This window comes from Thalassophryne amazonica, chromosome 1 (genome assembly GCF_902500255.1).
Source record: "Thalassophryne amazonica chromosome 1, fThaAma1.1, whole genome shotgun sequence".
Lineage (NCBI taxonomy): Eukaryota > Metazoa > Chordata > Actinopteri > Batrachoidiformes > Batrachoididae > Thalassophryne > Thalassophryne amazonica.
In genome coordinates this window covers 70624302-70644822 of record NC_047103.1, presented here as the reverse complement: position 1 = coordinate 70644822, position 20521 = coordinate 70624302, and the positions used below count along the sequence as shown (strand labels likewise).

Sequence of the window (20521 nt, the reverse complement as noted above, 5' to 3'; positions counted from 1 at the left end):
GGGTATAACGTGGGCAGTAAGAGCATCAAATTTTATTTTTTGAGTGTTTCTCAGACTGTCTTGTTATTTCTCAATTATATATCTGCTTTTTCACACACAGTGACAACTTATGTTACTAAAGGTTTTCTATCCAGCAGCAAATGAACATCTACAGTTGATGTGTTTTGAGAATAGTAATACACATACACACAGAGAGTGTAGTCAAGGGAGAAATTGCTGCACACTTTTAAAATAAATCTACATGATTTACTTGAGTAACAGACCACAGAGTGTGAACACAGATGGATGAGAGGACACATTTAAACAATTTCGTTAAAATATCTCTATTCCTACTAAGTTGCTTGTTGCAAGACAAGTCAGAAGTCCTCTGTTCTTGTACACTGAAATTGTAAGTTTTAATACCATTTCCCCCTCAAAAAGATATGGTTTAAACAGGAAGCAAAAAGAAATCTCTAGAATGTAAGTTAAACTGAATAAAATTCAGTTGTTAATTACATGTTGATTTATGTTTGTCTAATTTGTCTCAGTCATCCATATAATGTTCTTTTGGGCTTAATGCTCTGGGTCACCACAGTAGGTCCAATATAGACTGAAGCTATTAAAATAATAGGGTGTGGATTATTTTCACCACAAAAACAGTTTAAGAAGACCTATCTAGCCACCAGACTGGGCAAATGGTAGTTCACACAAAGGTAAATCTGGTAAACCAATGATCCGTTTAAGGCAAAATATTTCTCTCATCCATTCTTGATTCTTCTTTCATGACGAGCTATAGTCAGTGTCATGTTTTAGATTCAGTGTTATAGTTTGACATGTTTTCTAAAAGATTAAGTTATAAAATGGCAGTGTTGATATACTATAAAGTTGAACATACAACACATATTAAAGACCCTTTTATCCAAGGCCTAAATGTGATAACCTGGGCACAGAATAATATAGTCACAGAATTTCTTCTCCTTGTGATTGTTCCTGCTCATTCATCTCCATCCCACCCAGCCCCCGTATTCCACTCTGTACATCTTCCATCACCACGAGTCCATAAACCTATTTTTGACCTTCCTCTTCCCCTCCTCCTTGGCAGCTGCATCCTTCTCCCAGTATAACCCCACATCCCATCTCTGCACATGCCCAAACCATCTCAATCTCACCTCTCTCATGACATCTCCAAAACATCCTACCTGTACTAGGACTCTCTGATGTCCTCATTCCCAGTCTTTCTGATACTCATTTATTACGTCCGCCAAGGACGCAATAAAAATCACCTGCGTTTATTTGTCTAGTCGGCCTGTTAGCAGGATTATGTCAAAACTACTGCATGGATTTGACAAAAAGTTTCACAACAGATAGATATTAGCCATGGAAGAACCTGAAATTTTGGATTGATCTGGATCTGGATTTTGGATCAAAATTTCCTTTATATAACTTTGAAAGGTTTACTGTGTAGCAGGATTACATCAAAACTAACTGCACAGAGTTTGAACTAATTTTCAGCACAGATACATATTAGGCCATGACAGACTCCAGTACATTTTGGAGGTGATCTGAACCCCGATTCTGGATCGAGTTTCACTTTATATATTGTTTGAAGGATATGTCAACACTACTTGACGGATTCTCACCAAAGTTTCACCACTGATACATATTAGACCATGAAGACTCCATTAATTTTGGAGGTAATCTGGATCCAAATCTGGATTCTGGACCACGGTTTCACTTTATATACACTTTGAAGGATTACGTCAAAACTACTTAACAGATTTTGACAAAATTTTCAACACAGATACATCATGTATCTGTGGTGAAAATTTTATTAACATGTATCATACATGTTAAGCCATGGAAGACACCATTAATTTTTGGAGGTGATCCGGATCCAGATTGGCGGACGTCAGAAATCTCTGATTGCTCTTGTGTGAGACCATAGGCTGGCAAGTACAGGTTTAGACTTATTTCTGCCAGGGCTGTAACCAGTCATCTAAAATGACAACTGAGTATTTTTAATGCAAGGTCTGTCTGGAGAATCCTTGAGTACTACTGGAATGACCATGTCTCAAATGATGGTATAAAAAATGCACACCAAAAAAAGAAGAAGAAGAAATAACAACACAGTGATTCTTATATTTACTTTTATTTCTATTTCATTGGAAACAGTAGAACCCAACATATTTTATGTTTTCTGTGTCCAACTTCATTTAATTTTTTAACATAAGAGGTCTGTTAGAAAAGTATCGGACCTTTTTATTTTTTGCAAAAACCTGATGGATTTGAATCACGTGTGCTTGCATCAGCCAACCTTGAACCTTCGTGCGCATGCATGAATTTTTTCACGCCTGTCGATTGCGTCATTTGCTGGTAAGCATCCTTTGTGTGAGGACATGTGTAGTGCGCTCGGCAGATTTTCATTGCAAGGAAAAAGATGGAATGACTAGAGCAGCGCAGCATCAAATTTTGCCAGAAACTGGGCAACAGCCAGGTGGAAACCATTTGGAAGATTCAGATGGCTTTCGGTGACGATCCTATGGGCATCACACAGATTAAGGAGCGGTACAACCGGATTAAAGACGTCCGCGCAACGGTAGAGAGCGAGCCACGCTCTGGTCGGCCATCAACATGCTGAAATGACCAGGTCATTCCAAAGTGAACGCTGTGGTGATGCGGGACCGTCGTGTCACTATCTGAAAATTGCAGAAGAGGTGGACATCAGCACTTTTTCAGCAAATTCCATTGTGACAGAAGATTTGGCCATGAAAAGAGTGGCTGTGAAATTCGTGCCGAAGCTGCTGACGGCGGAGCAAAAGCACCTTCGTTATTTTATCCCATTTTTCCTGTAAACACATCTCAAGGTGTGCAACAGTACAGGGTTATTGTTGTATTTTTGTTCCAAAATTCTCAACATACGTATTCTCCATTGGGGACAAGTCTTCCGAGGCAGCCATGCTTTTGTAGTGTTGCAGAATGTGGTTTTACATTGTCTTGTTGAGGGTCCTGTCACAGTAGAGCATGAATGCTGCATGAATCACACGAATTAGCAAAACAAACAAAAGTCGAGCTGCATTCGTACGGGACAGAAAATTAAGGCAATGTGAATGGCAGATGTACAGCCATGTATGAATGCTGTATGAATAGCCAGAATGTGGTTTGAAGTTGACTCGAATGATTCTCACACATCCAGGGTGATGATGTGCAGTACAACCACCGTACGAATATTCCCCAGTGTGAATGCAGCACAACAGTGATATGCCTGTTCTCTACATTCATGCTGGCCAATTTGGCGTATTTTCCAAAGTGCCACACAAATACTGTCCGAGGAATTGAAATGTCATTCGATTGCAGTTCAAATTGCACGAATGATGCTCGGATGTCCATTTGTACAGCATTCATGCTCATTCATACTCTAGTGTGACGGGAGGACAGTCGGGACATTAGGTAAGGATTCGACCTGTTCGAATAATTTGTACAGCCCCTCGATCACAGTTTGAATGGTTCGAAAGGCGTATGAATTGCAGTATGAATGTCATACCGTATTCGTATGGCAGTAGACTGCAACTCGACCACTCAAATGTTTTCTAGCATGGCCAACACATGAAAGTAGAGTGCATGTGCTCTTTCTCCATAAATTTGCCGACTGCTGTGAGAATGCTGCACAAGGCATTCCGAGTGCAGTTCGCATTCAGCACGACTTGCACAAATGTCATTCGAATGGGCATTCATACGGCATTCGTGTTCTTTTGTGCTGTAGTGTGACGGGGGTGTGAAAAATACATGGATGTCTCTGGAAAATATGCAATCTTGAAGGCAGCATATGCTGTTCTAAAACCACAATGTACTTTTCTGCATTCATGCAGAATTCTAAATTACCTTTGCCAAGGGAAATGATACAATCCTATACCATGACAGGCCCTGGTTTTTGGACTTCTTACTGATAACACTCTGGATGGACCTGTTTATCTTTGGTCCAGAACAGACAACATCCATTTCTTCCAAAAATCTCTAGAATACTGACTCATCTGACCAAAACATACATTTTCACTGTGTGATGGACCACCCCAGATGCCTCCAAGCCCAGAGAAGCCAATGCTGCCTTTGGTCAAATTTAACATAAGGGTTTTGGATGGTAAGATTTAAGTAGCATTTGTGAATGTAACTCCGTATTGTAGTGCTTGATAATGGTTTCCAAAAGTGATCCATTGCCCATGTGGCATTAGCAGCTATTGATGAATGATGCTTCTTGATGCAATTTCAGCTGAGGCCTCCAATATTACAGGTATTTATCTTGTGTCCTTGTCCTTTACGCACTGAAATTCCTCCCAGTTCCATGAATCACTTAATGATATTATGCAGTATTGAAGGAGAAATATGCATCCCCTCCAGTGTCTCTTTGCGGAACATTTTCAACATTTCAATAATTTCATCACGTATTTATTAAAAAAAAAAACCCTTCGAAATCCTTTGCCCAACTTTGATCCAAACAGACTCAGCCTTTTGTGGATGCAGCTTTTGTGCCAAATCATGAATGCAGTCACTTGTTGGCATCACGTGTTTGAAACAGCATCATTATTCATTTATTTTAACCTCATTACTAGCGTTTTAAAATTTGCAGGGGTGGTGGCCAAGTGGCTAATACACTTGGTTTCAGTTCAGAAGGCTCAGGGTTCAAATTCCACCCCTGCCACATTTCTCCATGTAATGTGGAGTTGTGTCTGGAAGGGCATCCGGCGTAAAACCTGTGCCAATTCAACATGCAGATCCACCTTGGATTTGCTGTGGCGACCCCGAGTGCAAACAAGGGAGCAGCCGAAGGGACTTACCTACTAGCGTTTTAAAATTTGAATTTTGCATACCTTTCTACTTTAGTTTGAGTTGGGGTTGTACTTGCAATATGAGGGATAGTCAGCTATGACACTATGGCTATGTCGTGTGCTTCCTTGAGTGTGATCCAGCTCACAGATGCTTCAGTGTTCAGGACCTCTGCAACTAGAAATGCTCAAGGGGACCCTACATATCACAGTCTGCAGCAGCTTCACAGGTCCTTTCAGGAGGCAAAGATGGATCGGTGGTTAGCAATCAGGATCCAGGTAGGTTCCATAGTGAGGTGAATGCTTCAACATGCAGCACCAGTGGATGCTCCTAGGTCTATTATTTATTATTAATGAATTGTCACATCCATTGTACAGAGATTTTGAACTTTTATCCCCATGGAGATGTTATACCAAAGGCAAGTACAAATATCTACAACACATCCTTTGTACCAAGTGTGGTTAGAATTATAAATGAAGTGAGGATTCTAGACTCAGTGTTCTTCTGTCTTTGCAGTAGGTCCGTGTGACATGTGATAGGTGTTTCATGGATGTTTGTGAGTTTTATTTTTATTCATAGGAGAATTGTTGTTTCAGTGCATTTTTTATGGTTGTTTGCTGTGATATATGGCATTTTTATAACATGTTTTTATGGTGAAACGAAAGACAAATTTCCATGTAGGCAATAAAGGTTTTGTATTATATCTTATTGCATCATAGTCTTGTTGAATTACTTGAATGTAACCTGCAAGTCTACACCCCAAGCACATCATGACTGTGCCATTACAACTCAATTGGTGTACAGAGGCAAAAATTCAAAAACTGTGTCACTGCCCAAATATGTACATACCTTATTGCATGAATTCTTACATTCCGGTTTTGTTCTTTTCATTTGCCATGAGTGGCTGTGAATGGAGGCACTCAATCTCTGTTTACATGGATGGTTTGTAGACTTTACAGGTAGGAACCAATCCATCCTCCCACCCCTTTCAGACACATAGTTATACTGTGCAAAATCCAGTTTCAGTTGACAACAAAACAAAAACAGCAAACGCAGCAACAGTATACTTGTGTGAAGTGCCTTGAGGCAACTTTTGTTGTGATTTGGCACTATATAAATGAAAATAAATTGAAATTGAATTGAAAATTATATGACTTCATTGTAACCTTACATTTCCACAGTGTGAGCAAATGGAAGCAAATAATCCATTTTCACTACAGTCTATGATTCTCCTCTGAATGTGAAGTGCAGCACTGAGATTGAACTCACTTGCAATGCTACATTTTTCTACCTAATTATGTCCACCAGGGGCATAGTAAAATCATCAGCATTTATTTATTTGTCTGTCTGTCTGTCTGTTAGCAGGATTACATCAAAACTACTGCACAAATTTTTACCACAGATCGATATTAGGCCATTGAAGACTCCATTATTTTTTGGAGGTGATCCGGATCCGGATTCTGGATCAAGATTTCACTTTATATAGGCTTTGAAGGATTACGTCAAGAAAAATAAAACTACTTCATGGATTCTCACCAAATTTGCACCACAGATAGATATTAGGGCATGGCACTGTATTTTGGAGGTGATAAGGATCCGGATTGGTGGACGTCAGAAATCTCAGATTTCCATCTGTATTTCAGTCCATGAATATCGAACTCAATCTGCTTTATTTTTTAGCTTATTTTCAATGGCTTTATAAATCTCTTTTAAATGTTTCAAATCAAATGCATTTTGGAATATCAGACTTGTCTGTATTTTCAAAAAGGATGTTTTGCATGAAAGAATAGTGACATATTTTTTTCTGTCTTTGCTGCCAACATCAGATCTGAGTGTAATGAGAAAAATGTATCTTCCTTGCTTTAGCATGTAATTACAAGGTGAATTATGCAGAATGAGGAAAAAGAAAAATGATTGCAATTATGTAATGACACACTGAGAAAAAAAGTGTAATTGGGATGATGTGAACTGCAATGCAAATGGAGAAAAAGAGGCCTGGCCTGCAGGTGTTCAGTAATGAAAAGCAGCTGGCCTGATCCTACATCGCATGAAAGAAACAATCTTGCATCCAGATGTGCAACAAGCAGTTGATGCCAAAGTTTGGAATGTCCTTCTGGCTGAACAGCCTATAGCTGACGGGCACCTAAACTGAGGGCTTCACCTGATTTATTGAAAAAAACAAACATACATAGTTTTAGGGCCTCTATGTGTGAGAGGACTTGATAATCCTTTGCTTGAAACACAGTGTGTCCAGATATGTAGCAATAATACTTTGGATCCAAATATTAGATGATTGTCATGTTACATTGTTGGCTATAGTGAAATTTGTTTTTAGTTTTTAATTATATTATAAACATCTGTGTGGGATTTTCACTCATGACGTGACACCCCCACTTGTCTTTCTGGTGTGCATTCGGTTCCTTTTTTTATTTTGACACAAACTCAAGCATCCTGTTACTGTACAAACTAGCCAGTTCACTTGAAACCCTCTCCCTTTTCTGTTTTGCAGAATCGCAGCAATTACTTTATCACTGTATCAATTTTTTTATTCATTCATTTTCTATACCTGCTTACTCCAGTCAAAGGTTCCAGTGGGCTGGAGCCTATCCCAGTAGTCATAGGGCATGAAGCTTGGTACACCCAGGACAGGAAGCCAGTCTGTCACAGGGCCACATATAGACAAAGAAACACTTTCAAACTTGCACACACACCAACCCTCAATTTAGAGTTATCAATTCACCTAACCTACATGTCTTTGGATGTGGGAGGAAGCCGGAGCACCCAGAGGGAACCTACGCAAACACAGGGAGAACATGCAAACTAAATACAGAAAGGCCACAGGTGGGAAGAGATCCCATGACCTTATTGCTGTAAGGCAACCATGCTGAAGCATGTTTTTTTGTTTGTTTGTTTGTTTTGTTGTTTTGTTTTTTTTTTTGCATTTTAATTTTTATTTATTTATTTTGTAGGATGCAATTTAAACTGGTAGAGTTGAACTTGAGAGGCAAAAATAACAATTTCTGTTCTCAAAACATTCTGGCACTCGGAAGCTACACATAAATGAAAAACGAAACGAGGTTGGACAACTTTCTAGTTTTGTAAAATGATCAGAGGTGGGAAACACCAGCTTCAGCAAGCTTCAGTTAACACTGCACTGTGAAACACTCCTGGGCCACTGTTGGAGGTGAGATTCAAAGTTATATTACAGCGGTGAGATCCATTCATCTCTGAGCCTGATGCGTGCAATGACATGTTACTGTGCATGAGACCACAGAGAAGCGCAAGTGCCCATGTATATAGAGATATGATGGAGGCAATAGTTCACATTATTTACGTCACCCATGAGAAGGACTGGACAAATATCTGTACTGTAAGGTCTATTGTGGATATAACAGCCTGATCAGATTTGTGGCGGTGTGCACACAGTAGCGCATGGTGCTTTTGGTTTGATAGCTGCTGTTCACATTCGCTGTACATGATGAAGTGTGCCACATACATATAAACAGTTCCTTTGTGCTCCAGGTGGGGGGGGCATTGGAGGTGGACATTATTATACGTGGCACGTGCAGGTCATACCGGCAGGCTTTGCCTTGCCAGATCCATCTTGAAGTTCCCTCGTATGCGCTCAAATCATTTCAGATTGTGTTTTGCCACCATCAGATTATGTAAATTGAGGTCAGATGGTGCTCAAATTGCACATGGAATGCCATCAGATAGGTGTCCCATCTCAGCTGTGCCCAGAGGGTTTTGAACATGTGTAACACACTCGGGGCCGCCAGCCAATTGTACTCTCGCAGATGGCTGTCAGAATGTTTTCGGACTGCAACTGGACACTTTTCAGATGTGGGCCGAATTGTCATTCTGATGCCATTCGGCCTCATTCTGGCTATGTGTGACAGGGATATAAACCTTTCTTCTGTTTTCCTTTAAGATCACAATGTTACTTCTGATAGCTTTTTGAAAGTTCCTCCAATCTATTGTGTTCAGGATAAATTACCAAAAACAAACAAACAAACAAACAAAAAAACAACCCCTTAATGGTAAATTGCATTGCATAAATTCCATTTTGACCAGTTTATTTGTTTTATTTTTAATTAGCTGAAATGACAAATGAGACATTCATACCAACTGGCACATCTTACATGAGACCTCAAAAAAATGTGGATTTGTGAGAGTTGTATGATTGATGTTGTGGCTGTTTTCAAAACTAGTAAAGAAATACATTCTGAAGTAGATGTACTATACTACTGCATCCAGGTCTCAAGGTTAACGGTGAAGTTCACAGTAAGGTTTTACTAATTATGTCTTGTTTTCAGAATGGTTTCAAGGTTAGTGCTTTGGATGTCATGGTAGAACAAAATTGTGTTGGTTCGGCACAGAAATGAGGAAAGCCGGGAGTTGGTCTGGCTCAATGGGAAGACAGAGGGGCTACTGTAAAGTGAAGGTGGGTGGGCATCTCACGGTACCTCAATGTGGCCTGTGGCCTGGGACATACATAAAACAACAAACCGGATAGTTTATGAAGGAGCCATCCTTCATCATCCCTTTAGAAGCCAATTTTTATGTTTCAAACATAAATGTGACTTCAGTCTTGCCCCTGTCCCTAGTAACAGCGTAGAGCTTGCTGAGCAAAAACGTAAATGATTGAGTTTGTCTTTCCCAGCCAGCTTGTGTAGATAATAACAAACCAAAATAACAGAACATTTAACAAGTACAAAGTGATTTGTTGGTGGTTAACTTTGATGTATCACATCAATCTAAAGAGCAAATTTGAGTTGCCTGTGTAATACCCCTTATATGTGTCTGCCGTGTCTCTACTGGATGGTTAGTGGATGCTGAGTGGATTATGGAAAATTAGGAACAGCTGTGGTTGATGCAACCAGTCTGCTCTGTGTACACCTGGTTCTGTAATGCTGCGTTTACACATAGGCAGGACGTGTTATGATTGTCATTTGCGTCATTCTTGGCACATTCCTGACATTCTTAATGTTACTTAATGCATTTGAAGAGGTTACTTAATAGTGCGTGTTGGTGCGTGATATTCGTGATTTTCGTGGAGCATGTTTTTGGCTGTCAAAAAATCTTCCATGAATGTCACGCACCACCCTCATTTTGCCTCATGTCATGAAAGTCACCACTGAGGGTGTTGATCCATCTTGATTTGTGGTGATCCTGAATAGAGCGTGACAGGATTATTCTCTGACGTGTGCACAATTAAACCCTGCTGCACCACATTCAGTTTCATTGATGCAGTATGCTGAAGAAGAACAGTGACGGCAAATCAGCTAAAGGTTTCGTTCCAGTGCTCCTCAGTGCGCTCCTGCCGGTGCTCCACCTGCTGAATGTGCCTGATGCATGGGAAAATGAGCGAGACAAGAGCCGCGTGGAGCCACACATCTGGCCCTCTCAGTCTCCTCCTCCTCCTTTCTGCACCATTCAATGGCACAGAGCCCAACTAAGCATGCAGTCACAAAGTTCTTCTGCTGTGGCTTTTGAGAAGCAAACTGGAGTGATCTAAATTGTTTAACAACTAACGGTTGGATGAATATGGGGGTGTGTGTGGAGACATTCGCCTCATTCACAACGTGATAGAACTTAACGATGCGTTGTTACGTGCAACAGCGTGCAATAGCGTGCAACAATGCGGAACATTATTCTTGACCATGCGTAATGGTTCCTGATAATTCTCCAGCAACACGTGCCATTAATCGCAATGCATGGTAGCAGGTTGCAGCAGTTCCTTAGGACACTTGACGCCTCTGCCTCAAATCATCACATTCATGATCAGTGACCAAGAATGTGTACTTTGTGGCATTCCTGACGTGCCATCGTTATGTGTAAACACAGCATAAGATCTAAGAAGGTAAGCAGAGTGTGTCCTTAGTAGTACTTAAATGGAAGATGTCTTTGGAAAACCAGAGGCTGTCTTTCTCTAGGTGAAACTGACGTTGCATCAGGAAGGGCATCTGGCATAAAACCTGTGCCACATCCCACTGTGGATCTGGGGTGGATCTGCTGTGGTGTCCCCCTTGAAAACGGGGAGCAGCTGAAAGGCAAACAACAGGAACAGCTGTGCTTGAAATGGCATTTAGTTTGTGTGCCACATGTTGAACATTGTACACAGTTTGTGCTCATTGGGTCACTTCCAGTGCCCGTACCCATCTTCACATTGAAATCAGCTAACAATATAAAATAGTGCTCACTGGGCAAAACATGATGTGCACTATGTGGTGAAATATGTGATAAAATATATAAAAGAATATCAACACAAAACCAGAATGATGGAATGTGGAGCTGAGGACGACACCAAAAATTCACGTCAGTACTACAAATTATTGATGGCTGACAAACACTTTTTCAGACCTGTTTCAGAACACTGTCTGTATCAGAATAAAGACATGTCAGAGGACCGGGCTGGAGACAGGACACAAATGTGAGACTCATACAAGAGCATAATGTAAAAAATGGGTTTTATTGAAGAGCCAGAAAAAGGTCAGTACACACGTAAACAAGCCAAAGTTAGCAACATTACCCAAAACGTGAAACCATGGTTGAGGTCAAAAACAGGCAAAGGGTTCAGAAAACAGCAAGGCAAAAAATGAGATCAAGAACTGTGGCAAAGAGCTGGAACAAAGACACTAAGGAACAACGAACTGGAAAAGCATAGGTGAAAACAGAGGGTTTAAAGAACAAGAGTGATTCCAGCAGATGAGATACAGGTGTGGAAGAACAACAAGGAAAAGGGCGTGGCTAACAAAGAGACAAGATGCACCCAAATCCCAACACCAGACAAGAGAGTGCAGTTAAGCAAACACCAAGCAGACCACATCATGAACATAATGAACAGACATAAAGCCCCACATGACAATGTTGTTCACTGGCACCTGCCAGATGGTTCACATTATCAAATTAAATTTTAAATTTAATATTTAATGACTTTGATATGCTCTTTTGATAAATTTGAAAATAATTTGTGAAAATATAAACTCATATAACTGTTAATCATTTGAAAAATAAATTTTTATTTTATTACAAGCAGTGGAAATGAGATTCCTCCACCAAGTACCTGGGCTTACACTCTGGGACAGGGTGAGAAGCATGAATATCCAAGAGTGACTCAAATGACAGCTGCTGCTTCTTCACATCGAAAGGAGCCAGCTGAGGTGGTTTGGGTATCTGGCATGGATGCCCCCATGGTCATCTCTCTAGAGAGGGCTTCCAGACACATTGTTGTGTGGGCCGCTGAAGAGGAGGTACTGCTGGCCCACCACCAGAGGGCGCCCTGCCTGAAGTCCGGGCTTCAGGCACGAGAGGGCACCGGAGCAACCGGGAGTGGCAGCTGTCACTCATCAACAACGCCAGCTGTCACTCATCATCATCATCCACACCTCCATAAGAGCCAGGCAGCATCTTCACCTCACTGCCGAGAAATCGTCTACCAAACAAGTAAACATCTCAGCCTTTTTGGTGCCATACATTGGTAACGTCTTTACTTCTGTGCTTGACTGACATTAATTCTGAGTTTGCAGACTCGGTTTAGTGTGACTTCAGGATCTGCACGAGCTCCGAGAGAATTGTGATTGAGAGGTGGAGATGCTTTCCACCTTTATATTGAACTGTTTGCTGGGTGTTCACGCACCCACCATCACCTGTCTGTTCTTCCTGCCAGCAGTACCCGATCTGACAGCCGGAGGCAGTGGCCACCTGGGGACCCAGCGCATGGTGGCTCCAGGATTTCTTCAGGTCCGGTGGAGTGGAAGGGGTGTGGGATCCGGCTCTTTTCTGGACGGGCGTCTTCTATCCTCGAGCCTGCTCACACATCAGCGTAACTAATTTGACTGTTGATCTCAGTTGTGTTGTCTGTTGCTCTGTTGTGCACATTCACAACATTAAATTGTTATATTTGGCTGATTCCATTGTCCGTTCATTTGCGCCCCCTGTTGTGGGTCCGTGTTCCTACACTTTTCACAACAGGATTTCTCGGCCAGCGTCATGGATCCCGAGGGGCGTCAACCATGCTTGAACTGCCAATGGAAACACAGGGTGCACAGGCGTCGGCAGGAGGCATGTTAGGAGAGCTGCAGCAAATCTTAACCGCCTTCACTGCTCGGTTAGATTTAGTAACCGAGCAGAACGTCATACTCAATCGGAGGATGGAGGCTGTCACCGCCCAGGTGGAAGCGCGCACTCCGGGCGCTGCTGCAGCACCTCCTCCAGCCGACCAAGCACAAAATACAAACATTCCAGTGGTGATTCAACTAACACCCCCCCCCCCCCCCCCCCCATCCCCTGAAGCATACATAAGCCCACCGGAACTGTATGGAGGTTGTGTCGAGACGTGCGCGGACTTCGTAATGCAGTGTTCGCTCGTCTTTGCACAACGTCCCGTCATGTACGCGTCAGATGCTAGCCGGGTGGCTTATGTCATCAATTTCCTTTGAGGAGAGGCACGAGCCTGGGTTACGGCACTCTGGGAGCAAAATTCACGGCTCCTAACGACATATACTGGGTTTGTGAGGGAGTTTAAACAAGTGTTTGATCATCCCAATAGAGGCAAGACCGCTTCGACTGTGCTGCTGTCTATGAGACAGGGATGTCGGAGTGCAGCCAAGTACGCAGTCGACTTCCGCATCGCGGCTGCGAGGTCCAGCTGGAATAACGTTGCACTCCGCGCCGCCTTCGTAAATGGACTGTCTCCGGTCCTGAAGGAGCACCTGCTGGCTAAGGATGAGCCACGGGATTTTGACGGGGTTGTCGACCTGGTTATACGGTTGGACAACCAGTTAGAAGAACACTGTCGGGAGTGGGGCGAAGGGCGTGGCCGGGCACGAGCCGTCCCTCTTCCTTCCGGGTCCGAAAGGGTGCCGCCGTCCCCACGCTCCACAGTCAGAGAGCTCTGTGGAGCCACAGCTCCCCCTGCTGATGAAGCTATGGACACGAGCAGGGCCAAAGTAAAATCACATGACAGACAATGGAGGCTGGCTCGCGGGGAGTATTTTTGCTGTGGCTCTGATGAGCACATACAAAGAAACTGCCCCAAACGGTTAAACTTCAACACCCACCCTTAGAGACTGGGTTAAGGGTGGGCCATAACATCCACGCGGGGAAAGCCCATAGATCAGCACGCATCCCAGTGACGATCCTTCACGCCCCAGCACTGGTGGACACGGGGTCTGAAGGGAATCTGCTGGACAGCAGATGGGCCAGGGAGATAGGGCTCCCTCTAGTGGCACTACCTTCCCCATTGAAGGTACGGGCACTAGATGGCACCCTTCTCCCATTAATCACACACCAGACACAACCAGTGACATTGGTGGTGTCTGGAAATCACAGGGAGGAGATTGTGTTTTATATAACACCTTCTACCTCCCGAGTGATTTTGGGGTTTCCATGGATATTAAAGCACAATCCCCGGATTGATTGGCCGTCTGGGGTAGTGACGCAGTGGAGCGACACCTGCCACCGGGAATGTTTAGGATCCTCGGTTCCACCCGGTGTGACAGCTAATGAGGAGGTTAAAGTCCCCCCCAATCTGTCAGCGGTGCCTGAGGAGTACCATGATCTTGCTGACGTCTTCAGCAAAGATCTGGCGCTCGCTCTTCCCCCGCACTGTCCGTACGATTGTGCCAATGATTTGATCCCAGGCGCTGAGTACCCGTCCAGCAGGCTGTACAACCTCTCTCGTCCTGAGCGCGAATCAATGAAGACCTACATCCGGGACTCGTTAGCTGCCGGGTTGATCCAGAACTCCACCTCCCCGATGGGTGCAGGTTTCTTTTCTGTGGGCAAAAAGGACGGCGGACTCCGTCCATGCATAGACTACAGAGGGCTGAACGAAGTCACGGTTCGTAATCGATACCCGCTGCCTCTGTTAGATTCTGTGTTCATGCCCCTGCATGGAACCCAAATTTTCACCAAATTGGATCTTAGAAATGCATACCACCTGGTTCGGATCCGGAAGGGAGACGAGTGGAAGACAGCATTTAACACCCCGTTAGGTCACTTTGAGTACCTGGTCATGCCATTCGGCCTCACCAATGCACCCGCGACATTCCAGGCATTGGTTAATGACGTCTTGCGGGACTTCATGCACCAGTTCATCTTCCTATACCTGGACGACATCCTCATCTTCTCCCCGGATCCTGAGACCTATGTCCAGCATGTACGTCAGGTCCTGCAGCGGTTGTTGGAGAACCGGCTGTTTGTGAAGGGCGAGAAGTGCGAGTTCCACCGCACTTCTTTGTCCTTCCTGGGGTTCATCATCTCCTCCAACTCCGTCGCACCCGATCTGGCCAAGGTTGCGGCGGTGAGGGATTGGCCCCAACCGACAAGCCGTAGGAAGCTGCAACAGTTCCTCGGCTTCGCAAATTTCTACCAGAGGTTTATTAATGGCTATAGCCAGGTAGTTAGCCCCCTGACGGCCCTGACCTCCACTAAAGTCCCCTTCACCTGGTCGGATCGGTGCGAAGCCGCATTTAGGGAGTTGAAACGTCGGCTCTTGTCTGCACCCGTTCTGGTGCAGCCCGATCCCAATTGCCAGTTTGTTGTTGAAGTGGATGCCTCTGACTCAGGGATAGGAGCCATGCTGTCCCAGAGCGGAGAGTCCGACAAGGTTCTCCATCCATGTGCCTATTTTTCCCGTAGGTTGACCCCGGTGGAGCGGAACTATGACGGCGGCAATCGGGAACTTCTTGCAGTGAAAGAGGCTCTTGAGGAGTGGAGACACCTGTTGGAGGGAGCTGTGGTACCATTTACGGTTTTCACAGACCATCGGAACCTGGAGTACATCCGGACCGCGAAGCGTCTGAACCCCAGGCAAGCCCGCTGGTCACTGTTCTTCGGGCGTTTTGACTTCCGGATTACCTACCGCCCCAGGACCAAGAACCAGTGATCTGACGCCCTGTCCCGGGTCCATGAAGAGGAGGTCAAGGTCGAGCTGTCAGATCCACCGGAACCTATCATCCCCGAGTCCACTATCATGGCAGCCCTCACCTGGGACGTGGAGAAGACCATCCGGGAGGCCCTGGCACGGAACCTGGACCCGGGGACCGGCCCAAGGAACAGACTCTACGTCCCACCGGAAGCCAGAGCTGCTGTCCTGGACTTCTGTCACGGGTCCAAGCTCTCCTGTCACCCAGGGGTGCGAAGAACCGTGGCAGTGGTCAGGCAGCACTTCTGGTGGGCGTCTATGGAAGCCGACGTCCGGGAGTATGTCCAGGCCTGCACCACCTGCGCCAGGGGAAAGGCAGACCTCCAACGGGCACAGGGTCTCCTCCAGCCGTTACCTGTGCCCCACCGCCCCTGGTCCCACATCAGCCTGGACTTTGTCACGGGCCTCCCGCCGTTCCAGGGCATGACCACCTTCCTCACGATAGTGGACCGGTTCTCCAAGGCGGCCCACATCGTGGCCCTCCCGAAGCTCCCAACGGCCCAGGAGACTGCAGACCTCCTGGTCCACCACGTCATACGTCTGCATGGGATTCCATCCGATGTCATCTCTGACCATGGTCCCCAGTTCTCCTCGCAAGTCTGGAGGAGTTTCTGTAGAGAACTGGGGGCCACCGTGAGCCTCTCATCCGGGTACCATCCCTAGACCAACGGACAGGTAGAGCGGGCCAACCAAGAATTGGAACAGGCCCTTCGCTGTGTGACCTCGGCACACCCAACAGCCTGGAGCAACCATCTGGCCTGGATTGAGTACGCACACAACAGTCAAGTTTCGTCTGCCACCGGCCTCTCCCCGTTTGAGGTGTGTTTGGGGTACCAGCCCCCATTGTTTCCACTTGTGGAGGGAGAAGTCGGGGTGCCCTCGGTCCAGGCCCATCTGAGGCGGTGCCGTTGGGTGTGGCGCTCTGCCCGCTCTGCCCTGCTCAAAGCCCAGACGAGGGCCAAGGCCCATGCAGACCGCCGGCGATCCCCGGTCCCTGCATACCAGCCCGGGCAGGAGGTTTGGCTATCGACGAAAGACATTCCGATACAGGTGGACTCACAAAAACTGAAGGATCGGTACATCGGCCCCTTCCCCATCATCAAGGTCCTCAGTCCTGCCGCGGTGAAGCTGAGGCTGCCAGCTTCACTGCGGATACATCCTGTCTTTCATGTCTCCCGGATCAAGCCTCACCACACCTCATCCCTCTGTGCCCCTGGACCGGCGCCGCCTCCTGCCCGGATCAACGGGGAGCCTGCGTGGACAGTTTGCCAGCTGCTGGACGTCCGTCGTAAGGGCCGGGGGTTCCAGTATCTAGTGGACTGGGAGGGTTATGGACCCAAAGAGCGCTCCTGGGTGAAGAGGAGCTTCATCCTGGCCGACTTCTACAACCGTCACCCGGACAAGCCTGGTCGGGCGCCAGGAGGCACCCGTTGAGGGGGGGGGTCCTGTTGTGTGGGCCGCTGAAAAGGAGGTACTGCTGGCCCACCACCAGAGGGCGCCCTGCCTGAAGTGCGGGCTTCAGGCACGAGAGGGCGCCGGAGCAACCGGGAGTTGCAGCTGTCACTCATCAACAACGCCAGCTGTCACTCATCATCATGATCCACACTTCCATAAGAGCCGGGCAGCATCTTCACCTCACTGCCGAGAAATCGTCTACCGAACAAGTAAACGTCTCAGCCTTTTTGGTGCCATACAGTGGTAACGTCTTTACTTCTGTGCTTGACTGACATTAATTCTGAGTTTGCAGACTCGGTTTAGTGTGACTTCAGGATCTGCACAAGCTCCGAGAGAATTGTGATTGAGAGGTGGAGGTGCTTTCCACCTTTATATTGAACTGTTTGCTGGGTGTTCACGCACCCACCATCACCTGTCTGTTCTTCCTGCCAGCAGTACCCGATCTGACAGCCGGAGGCAGTGGCCACCTGGGGACCCAGCGCTTGGTGGCTCCAGGATTGCTTCAGGTCCGGTGGAGTGGAAGGCGTGTGGGATCCGGCTCTTTTCTGGACGGGCGTCTTCTATCCTCGAGCCTGCTCACACATCACCGTAACTAATTTGACTGTTGATCTCAATTGTGTTGTCTGTTGCTCTGTTGTGCACATTCACAACATTAAATTGTTATATTTGGCTGATTCCATTGTCCGTTCATTTGCGCCCCCTGTTGTGGGTCCGTGTTCCTACACTTTTCACAACACACATTCAACTATGAAGATGGATTATATTTAACAACGAGCTTTGGAACACCTCAAGATCCAACAGGAATAGTTAAAGGACTTGGCTGAGGATAGGGAAGTGTGGTGAGCTACATAGTCTACTACCACCGCAATCTGGACCCGGAGAAGTGACAGAAAATGAATGAATGAATAAATTTCCACTAACAGTTTATGGTTTTACACACTGAGGAAGATGAATGGTTTCTATTCATTCCACATGCTTATGGATATTAAGACGACACCTGTATTTATGCACATTTATAATATTTGGGGGTTTTCTTACAGGTCTCATCTCACTCTGCTAAGTAAAGATAAGACCCCCACAATGTGAGTTGATGATAATTCTTAAAAATTATACAGAGAAACATCCACAACTGATTAACAACTGACTATATACCATGTTGATGCAGAGGCATATAGTATGATCGTGGTGGGGCAAATGTTTGGGACACAATGTTTGGCACCAAATTTATTTAGTCCCCCCCCCCCCCCCCCCAAAAAAAAAAAAATCACACACACACACCAGTGAACACATTTAGAAAACTAGTCACTGAATAAAATATAGTAATAACAGCAGATGAGAAACTAATGAAAGAATTGAATAGTGTGAGCCTTGAGGTTGATACCCACTATTTAAACTTTAATTTTTATCACATTATGCCAGGTATGATTTACACCAATCCATTTTGTAATACCACAACAAGACAATATATAACACCAAAATAAAACATTATCATAAACAAAATAAACAATGCAAATGTATATATAACTTTAAATATTGACTTTTCTGTATCAGTGAAGCTATCAAAATGAAAAATAAACCTGGCACAGATCCTCACCAGAAAACAGCTGTGGCCCACTCAAATTTATGACTTCAGGAAAAGTTAAACCAAATTAAAAAGCACCTTCAAGTATTAGCGAATCTGATATACTATCAATTATGTGATACCGCGAGAACACGACATATACTAAAATTTAAAAAGTCAGAAACAAAACCAATCTACATATGATTTGGACTTCATCCCACCCTTTGTGACTGGCTCCTAGATTTCCTGACCGGCAGGCCTCAGTCTGTCAGGATTGGGAACAGGACTTCAGCCAGCATCACCACTAACATTGGAACCCCACAGGGCTGTGTCCTTAGCCCTATTCTCTACACCTTGTTCACCTATGCCTGTGTCGCCTCCCACCCTGACAACACCATCCTGACGTTTGCTGACACCGCGGTGATAGAATGTATCACTGGCGGTGACGAAGTGGCCTACAGGAGTGAGGAGGACAGTCTGGTGACATGGTGTGGGGACAACAACCTCACTCTCAACACAGACAAGACCAAGGAGATGATAGTGGATATGAAGAAGAAGAGGGGACCTCATCAGCCACTGTTTATCCGAGATCTTGAAGTGGAGAGGGTCAGAAGCTTTAAGTATTTGGGGGTCCACATCAGTGATGACCTCACTTGGACACTGATACCACACAGGTGGTGAGGAGGGCTCAGCAGCGGTTGTACTTTCTGAGGAGGCTGAGGAAATTCGGCATGTCACCCAAGATCCTCGGCAATTTCTACAGCTGCATTATTGAGTCCATCCTCACCACCTGCATCACTGTGTGGTACGGCAGCTCAACTGTGAAGGACCAACCTGGTCTCACGGCAAGTCGTGATTCAGCAGCACGAAATAGACATTAATCTATTAGTTCGTGACGAAAAGCTCCTCATTTCGTCACGGCAGCACAAATTCATTCTGATTTATTCAGTGATGGCTGCACGAAATTAAAAGTGAAGCGGGGGGGTCGGGGTGGTTAAGGTTAGGGTTGGGGGTAGGAGTAGGGTTAGGAATAGTGAGTTTAAAAAAATCTCCATCATGAAAATTTGACTCATTCTGTCACGGGAGCATGAAAAAAAAAAAAACGTGAGATTGGGCTGGAAGGACCGCAAACACCTGCAGAGAGTGGTAAAAACTGCATCTAAGATCATTAGGACACCACAACCCTCTCTGCAGAGCATTTACCACTGCAGAGTCCACAGCGGAGCTGATTCCATTATCAGAAACTCTACACCCCCCCAGCATGTACTGTTCTCACTTCTCCATTCAGGCCGGAGATACAGGAATGTGAGATGCAGGACCACCACATTCAGCAACTCTTTTTTACACCCCCCCCCCCCCCCCCCCCCCCATGGCTATCAGACTGTTAAACAGTTGTTCTAAGAACCCCCCCCCCACACACACACACACACACACACACACACTTTAAAGAATTAGCACTATTGATATAGTGAGACTTCCTGATTATAATCATTTTATTCCACTGCACAGAATACTTTGCACAGGTTTATTATTAGCGAATGTAGTGCACCGCATATTTATGTACATTGCTTATTTATCTGTTATGTACATATTTTATCCTGAGATTAATACTTAGATTTATTTTATTATTTTATTGATATTGCTTTTCTTTCTTTTTGGCATTCAGTGTAGGGTGGCAAAGTAAGAATTTCATTGTGCAGGGAAACATGTTTCTTTACTGTGCATATGACAATAAAGCTTGAGTTGAGTGTCTTCTGCAAGGACACACACACAGGTAG

The 20521-nt window shown here is 45.1% G+C and overlaps 1 long non-coding RNA gene across 1 annotated transcript; it reads right to left on the bottom strand.

The window, feature by feature from the left end:
• Positions 1-1182: 1182 nt before the first annotated feature.
• On the bottom strand, positions 1183-19135 carry LOC117519719. The gene is made up of 3 exons (XR_004563394.1): positions 18995-19135; positions 7538-7542; positions 1183-1193 (listed from the first exon to the last, which is right to left on the bottom strand). It is a non-coding gene; the product is annotated as an uncharacterized LOC117519719 (long non-coding RNA).
• Between the last annotated feature and the right edge of the window lie 1386 nt (positions 19136-20521).